Genomic DNA, 13,427 nt, shown 5'->3' with positions numbered 1-13,427 from the left:
TTTTTGTCATTGTGTCTCACAACAATGCTATTAAACACATATCTGGGATTTACTTTATTTTTGTTACTTGAACAGATAAGGCTTGAGTTTAGGTATTCTGCATACTCTCACAACCATTAGGAGCTCAAACGAGCAACTATCCTGGTGTATCTGTAAAAGATTTTTTTATAGTTATCTAATGCCTCTAGCTTTGTATTTTTTGAACCTCCATTTCCACAATGATCCTTGAGGCTTGGGAGGGGAAGGATGTATTGTACATCACTCATTTAGAAATGAGTTTTCTCTGCGAGGGCTCTGGATCAGGCTGCAAGACGAGCCTAGGGCCATGACAGGTGAAATAGTGTTGAGTTACTCAAGCTGCACAGATAATTGAGTAGCAGAGGAGATTAGAACTCAGGTTTTCTGCCTCCCAAGGTTGTTAAAAAATGAGTCTGTGGAAGCAACCCCCTAGTGACTTCTTAAAGCAGATTATTGGGCAGACAGTTGTGGTGAAATTAAATTCTGGAGTGGATTATTGAGAGGTCCTGGCCTGCCTGGATGGCCACATGAATATAGCACTGGAACAGACAGAGGAGTATGTAAATGGGCAGCTGAAGAATATATACAGAGATGTGTTCATCTGAGGAAACAATGTGCTATACATAAGTACACAGAAGAGGCGGATCTGAAGACACCGGGATGCACTGCTCTTCAGAGATGGATGGATGGAGTCCTTTTTGGTTCTCTTACGATCTTAGTGGTGGATGGTGGAGGTTTTGTTTTATTTTGTTTTTTTTTTTTTTTTCTTAATTGACATTGGAATAAGATAGAGGTTTTACATCACAGATTGAATCTAAGTTTTTCACATTTATGTTTCATTCTTTATTAGTTCTGCCTCTACAGAATGCTAAAATTATAAAACTGTTTGTCTAGGGAAAAAAAAAAGAAAGAAATGGAGTAGTCTGCAGTCTCTTATTCACTTCCTGTAATCCAGATGTGGGAATCTCTTTTAATCACCATTTATGGTAAAAACAAAACAAAACAAAACAAAAACAAACACACAAAAAACAAAAACACCAAAAGAGAAAAACCAAAAAAAAAAAAAAACCCAAAACCTTCTCTGATGGGGGCTGAGAGATAAACTATGAGTATAGAGAAAAGTCATTAGGGTTCAGTTTCATACCATATTCATTTAGCAGAGTAATTGTATAGCTTTTGTCTAAATTGGCTATGACCTGTTCAGACTTCAGTTTGTGGACCCAGTAACAGATAAAGAAAAAAGATTTGGAAATTTTACAGCATTGATTTACTTAAATGTTTTCATTTTGAGTGAAGGTTTTAGATTTTTTTTTTTTCTAGCTTCCCTGCTTTCTGTTTAAGTAGACATTAATACCAAGATGCCAAAATGCCACCCTCCTGAAGATACTCTTTCCTTCTGAGAGAGATACAGGACGTACTCTATAGAGATGCAAAGTATTTCCCTGATCTAAGTGTGCATTTTACTGGGAGAGAAATAAACTACCTAGTGAGAAAAACCTAAGGAGCAACTTAATTCTCAAGAGACTAAAGGATAAAAAAAAATCCTGAAGAAAAGAGGAAAATCAGTGCCCAGGAGAGCAGAATGAATAAAATAAGTCCTAGTTTTTAATTCTTTGATTTCTGAGGAAGAGTGATAAAAGATTTTCTCAAAATAAACCCAGAAGTGATTCCAGGGGTTAGGTTCAATGACTAATAAAGTTGAACCTCAAATGCCAATTTCATAACCTCCAGATAAATCATCATTTATTTTAAAGTGGGCAAATCACAGCTCTCACCAGGAGATGAGGAGGAGATTAGCTTTGTCTTTTTATTAAGTAGCTGGAGGCAAACAGGAGTCCTGGTGTTTCCCTGTATGAGTGAGTCAACAGATGGGTGACTGGGGCAGCAGCAAATATCCATTCTTATGGTCATTCTGGATACCTACACAACAATAATGATGAGAGGATCTCATTACCACTCTCTTTACAATACAAGGTCAAGATTAGAAATCCTTGCCTCTGACAAGCCATTATAGAAGCTCCTTATTAGTACTGAGGAGAGCACTGAATGAGATATATCTGAAAGCTAGTACGTGCATGCTTTCAAACTTACAGTTCTTTGGACCTCAGCTTAAGAACTTGAAATTCAGTTGAGAAAATGTCCTTCTATACAATTTTCTTGGAAATAAAATTCAATTTTATGTGGAGAGTTTTCTTCTGCTTTTTCAAAGAATGCCATTTTCAAATGAAGAGCCTCTTTCTTTTGATTTCACTTTTTAACTTAATGACAGATGTAGATATAAATTATGTATGCACAAATGGCTATAATACAAAATATTATGACTTTGTATATGACAGACTCTTCAAAGCATTTTACAGTGCTCTGAGTTTTACATGAAATTCTTGGTCATGGCAGACAGAATGAAATAGATACAATGTCACCACAGAGTACAGAAGCAAGTCAGAAGTTTATCTTCACCTTATAGAATTGAAGCAAGGCAATACCTCTAAAGAAAGTAGACCCATTTATTTATTTAAGAAAGAATCCCCTTATATACACCAAAATGGCCCCAAATTCTCATAATTTTTACTTCTGTCTTTTGCAGGATAAGTGAAAGGCACTAGAGACTATCTATTTTAAATTAAAACTCTCTTTTAAACCCAGCCCTCACCACTACCTTACTCCATAACTACAAAACTCATCTCATTCAAAGTAGCAGTAAGTTCATTTAGTATCTATATACTAGTGAATACAGAATAATAGTCATAAGGCTGAGAAAAAGAGACTCTGATACAGCTTAACTAATGTATTTACAGGTTACATTAAGAATGCTTTTTTACCTTCATGAAGGAAATAAGAAATTGTAAATAACTCTAAATAAAGATTCATTGCATTTTCTGGTTCCAAAAACCCAATCAGGATGGCTAATACAACAGATCCCATGATTATTCTATAAATTGAATGTAATAACACTAATACACATCAGACGACAAGAGAGAAAATAAAAGATGTCACAACAAAACAACATGGCTGTATAAGCAAGTACAGCATAGAAACCTTTTAGTAGCTTTACTGTCATAATTGTCATACACAATAAACTTCACATATTTAAAATGTGGTATTTGACTGATTTTGACATGTGTTAAAAGCTGTTGAACCATTACAATAGTTAGAATGGAATTAAGTACTATACATATAGTATACTACTGTATTCGTGTTACATGAGTTTAGTATGTTTAGCTATTAATATTTTTAAATAGTAAAACATTTTTGCAGTGAATTTGCTAGTATGTTTATAGAAACTCTGAATCTCATTTTTACAAATTCAATAGATTTTATAAACTATACCTTATCAGGTACCATAGCTATGCCCTTATTTTCCCACATCCATACTTACATGGCCAAGTAAAAAAAAAATTAAAGTTAATTTGTTTCAGTACACAAATATTTTACACATATGTACATGCATGCATGTAATGCTCACACAATACATATCCCAGTATCTCATTCATCAGAAGTAGAGAGTACCAGAAAATAGGAGAATTATTTTACCCCAAATACTGGAGTAAAAATCCTGATTACTAACCAGTGAGCCAAATGAAAAATAGTCTAATCAGTGACTCAGAGAAGTGTGTCTACTACCACTTTCAGGGCACACCACCCTATTATCTTGTTAAACAAATCTATATGCACATTTATTTTCACATTGTATCATCTTTCTGTTTCACAGTCTTATCCCTGCTACTTGTTAGGACCATATCAGGTCAGGTATCCTTCTATGCTTGCACTGCAATCAAAGATAGTGATCAGAGAGTGATCTTCACATTGTTACAAGAATTTCATACATGTAAATGTAACCATAGGACATCAATTCTTGAAGGAGACATGTTTTGTTTTCGTATTTTTTTCACCAGAAAGAGTATGCATGGCCATGAGTAAAATTCAAAAATTAAAAATGGAGTGATTGATGATTGAAAATTAGCTAATTTTAACAATGCAAGCAAATTTCTGCCTTAATTTTAAGTGTTTGTTTGTCTCAGTGTTGCTTTATGTTAGTTATTTAATATCTGGGATGCAACCTCTATTTATCTCTTTTAGTCCTCTGCAGTCAATTTCTCTGTATATTTTTCAAATTGATTCTCATTGCTGTTCAACCCTGATGGTTCTATAAAGCATTGGATTCAGCACAAAGCCAATTAAAGCCAACCTAATTAGCTATGATTCTTTATATTCTGTACAAATTGCACTTGTCTTTGTGTAAAATGCACTGCATGAATTCTCTGAAGCCTTCATTCTTTGGGGCATACATTTTCTGTATCTGTTGAAATGTCAGTACCAATATTTTCCAGCCTTTTTATTTTTCCAGAATCCTTTTGCATGTATAAAAAGCATGATTCAATGTTACTTTTCCTAGTTATAGAAAACAAAGAATCTGCTTTGTAACAAAAAACATCCCTTTCTGAAAGGGTCCAAGATAACACCTTCTATGGAAAATGAACAAATAACCTATGAAACTTTTCCCTATTGAATATTATTAAGCTAAACAGGCTTATTAAGATTCATAAGACAATTAGAGGTGGTAGCTGAATTCTCTTTACTTTTTCTTATGACTGCCCTCACATTAACATCAGTGGAAGCTGGATGCCTTTGGCTGTAGGCAAAATGTGGCCCATTTTTGAATAAGAATAGCATCTGCAATTATACTAGCCGAGATAAAAATTAAAAGGCCCATGAATCCGCATGCTTCAGAGCATAAGATTATTAGCAGATGGTGCCAGAAAATTTCTGCAAGGCATGACAACTCACTAATGGACAGGTACATCAGAGCAATTTTCTTTTGGCCTCCCTCCTCATAATGTCCCATACACATACAGGATGGCAAAACGAATTGGACATTTGCATTTTACCAAGATGATGTCCTCACATAACTTAACTATAATGAGGGCTGAGACTTGCTAACACATACTGAATATTTCCACAAAACATTACATAATCTAAATCAACAGCAACTGCTTATCCTCTGCCTTCACACAGACTATCCTTTGTCTTCACCTTAACCTGGCAATATTTTTTTAAATGCACTTAAAGAGAATGATATTACGGGAAAGTGGGAGAAAAGGAGACGTGAAATTGTACTTTACAAAAATCTGCACTTAAAGTTTAAAAAATCAGTTAGGTGACAGGCATTCAGGAAAAAGCTACTTGTTTCCTTGTGCTGATTAGGTCCAAGAAATATATAGAAAAAGACTCATGAGATACTGCAGTGGGTAAGAGCCCTTGGTATTCTTGCAGAGACCGGTTCTCAAAATCTATGACAGGCATATCATGACTGTTTGTTAATTCAGTTCCAGGGGATACATGGCATACTTGTGGACTATGTGAGCACCTGTACAAAGAGAAACACACACATACTTATAAATAAAAATAAAACTTAAATCCTGAAAAAATATAAATACTAGCAACTTCTTTAGTTGAATTAAAGGCATAAAACAAGGCCATATAGATGATAGTGTTTATGAATTAAGATGGAATATGAAAAATTAAATTTTTATACATATGTGTAACATAAAATGCTGTTATAGTATATAAAGGGGATACAAATTTTTTATACACACACACATAATATGTAGGTGTGCATGGATGTGAGTCTAGACACAGGTATGGTATGATGCAGGAATGTTAAAATGCCAAGGATTATTACTCACTCATAATGTTTATTGAAATGCAAACATTATGTTGTTGATTAGTTAATTACATTCTTTGTTTGGAGACAGGGTCCTATGCATCCCAGTCTGTCATTAAACTTGCTACTATGCAGAGGGCAAAACTGGATTCCTGATTCACTCTCCACCTCCAAAGAGCTTGGATTATGAGTCTACTACAACTGGTTATGTCTTCATTTTAGGGTTTTAAAGCTCTGAAAAAGATTTCACTGTATATTTTATTATCTTAAATAATAATACTATCCAGTTAAAGAATTGTATATTAAATATTACTTTGGCATGTGGTTTATATTTAGAAAATCTCCTTTTAAGTGAAAATAGATTCTTCCCATACAGGATACATTCCAACCATAGTCTCCTACTCCTCCACACCACCAGTGCACCCCTCCTCCAGATCCACTCATTCACCATCTATCATCAGAAATAAGCAAACCTCCAAGAGAGGACAACCAAACACAACAAGATAAAATATGTTGTGTTAAGGTGAAATTCCTTATACTTGAACTTGACTGGACAAGACAATCCAAAAGAGAAAAGGAGCCCCAAAAGCAGGAAAAAAAATAAAACATATCTACTTCCCCTGTTAAAAGTTCCACTAAGCTAACAGCCACAACATATACATAGAGGACATGATGTAGACTCCTGCAGGCAGCTTAGTTACTTCTTCAGTATCTGTAAGCCCATAAGTGCCATAAGCTTAGTTGATTCAGGGGCCTTATTCTCAAATGTATTCTCCATTCCCTCTGAGTCCTACAACCTTTCTGTACCCTCTTCCATCAAGTTCCCTGAACATCAAGGTGATGAGATCCTATAGAGACCTCCAATTTATTCTCTTTCCACATAACTGGCTATGGGTCTCTGCATCGTTTCCCATATGCTCCAGGACAAACCACTTGTGAAGACTACTGTACCAATCTATGCATACAGCAGACATGTCATTTATTCTGTCTTTTTTTTTTTTTTTTTTTTTTTTTTTTTACAGCAGTTGTGTTTGTCTTTATCCTGTTTCCAGTTCATAGTAATCTAAACAGTGCTGGGTATGTGTTCCCTCTCACAGAGTTGAATCTGACATTGGTTGGACACGCTCACAAGTTCCGAGTCTCCATTGCCCCAGCATATCTTTCAGGCAGGACTAATTTTACACCAAAGGATTGTTGGTTGTGATGGTGTGCAGGTTTTTCTTCACAAACCAAAATGACTATAATGAGGAGCTGAAGGCTTCATGCTAACACCACCTTGACCTCTTTATATTTAAAGAGTAGAGTTGAAGTTGTCGTTAGCAATGGAGTTCTCCTATCAGAAAGCAATGTTTTCTCTGTCTTAGCATCAGCCCGGGCTGTGTTGGAACATGTTCAAAAGAATAACCCATAATGAACAATGCCTTTGGGAACTGTGAGAGAGGCTTCAGGAAAAGTCAGAGGACCTTTTACGTCAAGTGCATTTTGTTCCCTGCATTGTCCATGCATATTATTTCCTGCCTGCCTCCTGTGACATAAATTTACATTCACCTTATAAGGCATGTTTATTCTTGAATGTCAGATCATAGCTATAGACCCCAGGGTACATTCACTGTACCCTGAATCTGGATATAGCTTTCTTCCATGCCCTCATACCTTCTCAGATATAATCAACTTTAGTGCCAGGCAATTGTATTTAAGTTGGTCCTCCTTAAGAAAGTTATAGGAAAGGGCTATTCTGTTAATATTTAGTATGTGCTTACTGGCATTTATTTACATGTTTTTATTCACATTTTTCTGATCTCAATCTTCCTTGGATCATTTTTTTCTTTACTACATTCTTGTATAAAAGTACACTGAAACTAAAGTAAGGTTGTCTACTGCATTAGACGATACTCCAGCCCACCTTTTCATTGGGGCTGTTAGCTTGCGAATGTGGACAGACCTGCGTCTTCTGTCCCAGGCAGTTCAGGGAGGCGCAGCTCCAGGGAGCAGAAGTGTGGGAATTTCACTGAGTTCCCTCCACATGGCACTGGGCAAATGCTGCCGGGCTCCACCCAGGGGGCAGGGTTTTTGAGTGGGGATCCCCAGACAACAAGGTGTGCGGGGATTCACTGGCCTTAAACTCCTGGGCAACCAGGCGCAGTTGGTAGCTGCAGAAGAGTTGAGGGTGGGGACATATGGGCTGAACCGACCAAAGCCTAGAGGAGAGAGAGAGAGAGAGAGAGAGAGAGAGAGAGAGAGAGAGAGAGAGAGAGAGAGAGAGAGAGAGAGAGAGAGACCCCAACAGCACCCTGCAGGTAGAGACTCTTTGTTACCAGGACTGGGTCGGCTAGCTTTGTTGAATTGTCAACCTCTGAGGCAGGAACGCAGAGAGGTCCTCAGGTAGGAGATTAGGTGGAGTTGGCAGCTGCTGCAATGGCTCATTAGTTAAAGGCCGGCTCCACAGTTCCCCACGGGGGGTTGGGGGGTGGGGGGGGGGGGCCAAAGACACAAGGAAGTCCATGGTTTTAAGAGCTTTATTGTCATTGTGAATGGTAGATGAATCTGACTGTATCCCCCACCCCGACCCCCAAACTCAGGGCAGACCTGAGTTAAATAGGGAAGGAGGAGGGAGGAGGGACTTGGAAAAAAATGCTTAATTGGCTATGCCCACTGGTCTTTAGGTATCTCATTAATATGGAAATCTCTTGAGGGCCTGAGGCCTGTAGTCATGCCCTCTACTTTGGAGGGTAACAAACCTCTCTTTGGGAGGGGCTGTATTGATCTACATGACTGAAAGGCACCTCAATTGAGGTCTTTGGCAGCATGTCATAAGTCTAGAATCTGGGAGCATGGCAAAATATATCCCCTCCCTTGCAGGGTTTCCCGCCATTTCTAGCCAGGCTTCTACCAGAAACCAAGCCATCCTTTCACCATTTTCAGGTTCCAGATCCCAGGTCCAGCAGCCAAGATCTGCACAGGTCTTGTGCAGATCTGAAAAGTCTACAGGTTGTTTGGGCATCTCCATAGGCCACTTGGCCAAAAACTCCAGCAAAGGCAAGCCAGTATCACAATGGGTAGCTTTGCTGGCTAAAAAAATCTAGCCAGTTCAGACTCATTATGCCCTAATAATAAAATGCCTCACTGGGATGACCCTCATAGATCCCAGGAAGTTTCCACTGCACTAGATCTTCATGTCACCTGCCAAATGTTCCATCTGTCTCTCCCTGCACTCTCTGCTATCGCATCTCACCCTTTCCCTGCAACTGATTTCTCCCATTCTCAGCAACACCCACCACTAGTTCACTCTTCAAAATATCTATTCTGTTTCCTCTTCCCTAGATGATACTTATGTCCCTGCTAGAGCCTACCTCCTTACTTCCTTAGGGTAGTCTCAGGAGGTAAAGATTGTAGTTTTGTTATTGCAAATAATGGCCAATACCCACTTGTAAGTGAAAACATACTATATTTGTCTTTCTGAGTTTGAATTACTTCACTCAGAATTTTTTTTAAGTTGGATCAATCTGCCTACAAATTTCATGATGTCATTTTTCTTTCTTTTTTTATCAATTGAGTGATATTACATTGTGTTAATGTACCATATTTTCTTTATCCATTCTTTAGTTAAGGAAGAGATATGTAGGCCATTTTTAGTTTCTGGCTACTATGAATAAAGACATCATGAACACAGTTGGGCTAATGGCTTTGGGAGTGGATGGAGTATTCTCTGAATGTCGAAAAGTGGTATAGCTGGGTCTTTAGGTAAACTGATTCCCAATTTTAGTATAAACTGTCATACAGGTTTCTGTAGTGCTTGTACAAGTTTGCACTCCAACCAGCAATGGAGGGGTGTTCTCACTGCTCCACTGTGTTCTTTATCTTAGCAATTATGATAGGTAGATGATGGAATCTTACAGTTTTGCTCTGTATTTTCTTGATGGTTAATAAAGTTGAATATTGGGCCTAACACGAGGTCTAATCTCCATTCCACCTCCACCCTTCAGTCATATACACAGGTGGAGGGCGTGAACAGGCCCTAGAGAGATTTACATACTAATGAGGTACCTGAAGGCCAGAGGTGGAGCCGATTAAACATTCCTCCCCAGCCCCTCCCCCTTTCTCCCCTCCCCTTTTAACTCAGGTCGATCCTGGGTTTGAGGGGATATGCATCCAGACCCATCCACGATCCGCCATGTAAATAAACCAGTTTTGGAAACCCAAGGGCTTCCTCGTGTGTTGGGGCTGCGCCGCTATGAGGAACCGTGAGGAGCCAGAGAGAGGCTTTTAGTTAATGAACAGCCGGGCCCAACTTCCAGCTGGAGGAACCCAGACCTTCCCAGCCCACTACCCACAGCATGGCAGGAGGAACAGCGGGATCCCCAGGCCTTTTTTCCCCACAGTTGAATATTTCTTTAGGTGTTTCTCAGCCTTTTGAGATTTCTCAATTGAGAACTCTCTGTATAGATTTGTACATAATTCTTAATTGGTTTATATGGAGTTTTTGACATTTTAGTTTCTTGAGCTCTTTATTTTGGATATAAACACTGTGTTGGATCTGGAGTTTTCTCATTCTGTAGACTGATGGTGGTTTGTCCAGTTGATGGTTCACTTTGCCTTACAGAAGTTTTCAGTTTCTTGAGGTCCCCTTTATTAATTGTTGCTGTTAGTGCCTGCACCATACTGTTTCTATACAGGAAGTAATTTCCTGTGCCAGTCCATTCAAGCCTATTCCCAACAATCTCTTTTATTAGGTTCAGTGGATCTAGGTTTACATTGATGTCCTTGGATAAGTATTTATTCTTATTCTGCGTGGAGCCAAAGAGTTTGAATATTATCATCAATGAAGATGCTGTTTTTCCCAGTGTGTATTTATGGCCTCTCTACCAAAAATCAGATCTTCAGAGGTGTGTGGGTTTATGTGCAGGTTTTTGGTACAAGTTCATTGTTCACTTCATCTGTTTTTATGCCAATACTTTGCAATTTAAAAACAATAGCTCTGTAGTAACACTTGAAATCTGGAATGGTAACACCTCTGAAGTTCTTTTATAATTCAGGAATGATTTAACTACTCTGTCTTTAGTATGTTGCCATATGAAGTTGAAAACTGTCACTTATAGATTGGTTAAAATAAGTGTTGATATATTGATGAGATTTGCAATCAATCGCTAGATTGCTTTCTTGTGAAAAGCCACTTTTACTCTGTTAATCCTACTGATTCATGACCACTGGGGGTTTTCAATCTTTCAATATTTTCTTCAACTTCTTTCTCCAAAACCTTGAAGTTTTTATTATAAGACGCTTTCAACTGCTTGGTTAGATTTACCCCAAGGTATTATTGGTGAAAAGCTCTTATTTCCATAATTTCTTTCTAAGTCCATTTGTCAATTGTATATAGAAAGGCTACTTTGTATTTCCTTTTTTTTTCCTTTCCTTTTTTAAAATTAATCTAGTATCCAGCCACTTTGATATAAAAACAATTTATATCATTTATAATTTATATATTAGATGAAAGTGTTTCCACTAAAGGAGTTCCCTGGTGGAAAATTTAAGGTCACTTATGTGTATTATCATATCATCTACAAATAACACACTTGACCTCTTTCTTTCCAAATTGTTTCTCTTTGATCTACTTCAATTGTCTTATTGTGCTCTCTAAAACTTCAATGTCTATATTAAATAGATATGGAAAAATGGTCAACTTTGTCTTGTTCCTGAGTTTAGTAGAATTGATTTGAAAGTATTTCCATATAATTTGGTGTTGGCAGTAGGCTTGCTGTAAATTGCCTTTACTGTATTTGTAAATGTTCCTTATATCCCTAATCTCTGCATTATTTTTTTCATGAGGAGGTGTTGGATTTTGTTAAAGACTTTTTCAGCATTTAATTAAATTAATATGTATTTTGCTGTTGATGATGTTTGTTTTGGTTCATTCTTAAATGTATTTATATGATTGTATGGATTTCCTCCCTTTTGTTTGGTCCCATGTTTTATTTCTGATTCTTTTAATTTGGATATTTCTCTCAGAGTTTTAGTTAGTTTGGAAAATGTTTGTCTATCTTGTTGATTTTCTCCAAGGTCAATTCTTTGTTTTATGACTGCTTTGTTATTACTCTGTTAATGCATCATTGATTTCAGCCATTAGTTTGATTATTTCTTGCCATCTAATATTCTTGGATATGCTTACTTCTTGGTGTTCTGCAGCTTTCAGGTGTGCTGTGAAGTTGCTAGATTGAGATCTCTTCCTTTTTTGTGTGTGTGTGTTGTTTTGGTTTTTTGAGACAGTGTTTGTCTGTATAGCTCTGGCTATACAGGAACTCACTCTGTAGACCAGGCTGGCCTCAAACTCAGAAATCTACCTGCCTCTGCCTCCCAAGTGCTGGGATTAAAGGCATGCACCACCACTGCCCGGCTTGAGATCTCTCATTTTTTTCAATGAAGCCATTTAGTGCTTAGAATGTTCCTCTTAGCACCACTTTGCGTGTGTTCCATAAATATAGTTATGCTGTGTGTTGATTTTCATTGCATCATAGAAAGTTCTACTTTCTTTTTAAATTTCTCTCTTGATCCATTTTTAATGCACTAGACAGGTATTCAATTTCCACAGCTTGTAGTAAGCTTTCTGTTGTTTCTGTTGTTGTTGATATTCAGCTTTAGCCTGTGGTACTCTGAAGGGATGCAGGAAATAATTTCGAATTTCTTATATTTGTGAAGACTTTCTTTGTGTTGATGTGGTTAATTTTGGAGAAAGTTCTATGAGTTGCTGAGCTGAAGGTATATTTCATTCTGATTGAGGTATTTCTATAAATACCTGTTAGGCTCATTTGATTTATAATATCTGTTATCTCTGGTACCAATCTGTTTAATGTTTTCTGAATGAACTTTCCACTGGTGAGAGTGGAGTACTGAAGTCTCCCACTATCACTGTGAATGTGTCAGTATGTGATTTAAACTATAGCACTGCTTCTTTTCAGAAACTGGGTGCCTCTGTATTTGGGGCATACATGTTAATAATGGAAATGTCAACTTGGTAGATTTTTTCTTTGATTAGTGTTTAATGTCCTTCCCTATCCCATTTGATTAGATTGGTTTAAAGTCTATTAATATAGATATTAAAATGGCTATGCCACCGTTTTTCGTCCTTAGGTTCATTAATTGAAATATATTTTCTCAATTTTTTTACCTTCAAGTAATGACTATATTTAATGTTAATGCATGTTTCTTGGTACACAGAACAATAAATCGTGTCTTTGCATCCATTCTGTTAGTCTATGCCTTTTTATTGGATAGTTAAAATGAGACCATTTATATTGTAAGATGATAGTTGATTCTTGTTACTGTGTTGGTGATAGTGGTCATAGTTCTCTCTCTCTCTCTCTCTCTCTCTCTCTCTCTCTCTCTCTCTCTCTCCTTTCTTTCTCTCTCTTGGTGTGTGTGTGTGTGTGTCTGTGTGTCTGTGTGTCTGTGTCTCTGTGTGTTCATGCTTTCCTTCCTTTGATTTAGCTGGGTTGATATTTTTTTCTGTGTTTTATTGGTGTGCTTAGCCTTTTTAGTTTAAACATTTTCCCTTCAGTACCTGCTGTAGGACAGGATTTGTAGAGAGATGTTGTTTATTTTTTACTCTACCATGAAGTATTTTATTTTTCCATCGGTGATGATTCAAAGATTTATTGGGTATAGTAGACTGGGCTGGCATCTGTGGCCTCTTAGTGTCTGCAGCACATCTGTCTTAGGTTTTCTGGCATTTAGAGTCTCCGTAGAGTAGTCAGAT

General features: G+C 37.3%; 1 pseudogene; it reads left to right on the top strand.

The window, feature by feature from the left end:
* The first annotated feature begins 425 nt into the window (after positions 1-425).
* On the top strand, positions 426-693 carry LOC117715800 (U6 snRNA-associated Sm-like protein LSm6 pseudogene; annotated as a pseudogene).
* The last annotated feature ends 12,734 nt before the right edge of the window (positions 694-13,427 follow it).

Source organism: Arvicanthis niloticus, chromosome 9, assembly GCF_011762505.2.
Source record: "Arvicanthis niloticus isolate mArvNil1 chromosome 9, mArvNil1.pat.X, whole genome shotgun sequence".
NCBI lineage: Eukaryota > Metazoa > Chordata > Mammalia > Rodentia > Muridae > Arvicanthis > Arvicanthis niloticus.
This window is presented reverse-complemented; position numbering and strand designations above follow the sequence as displayed.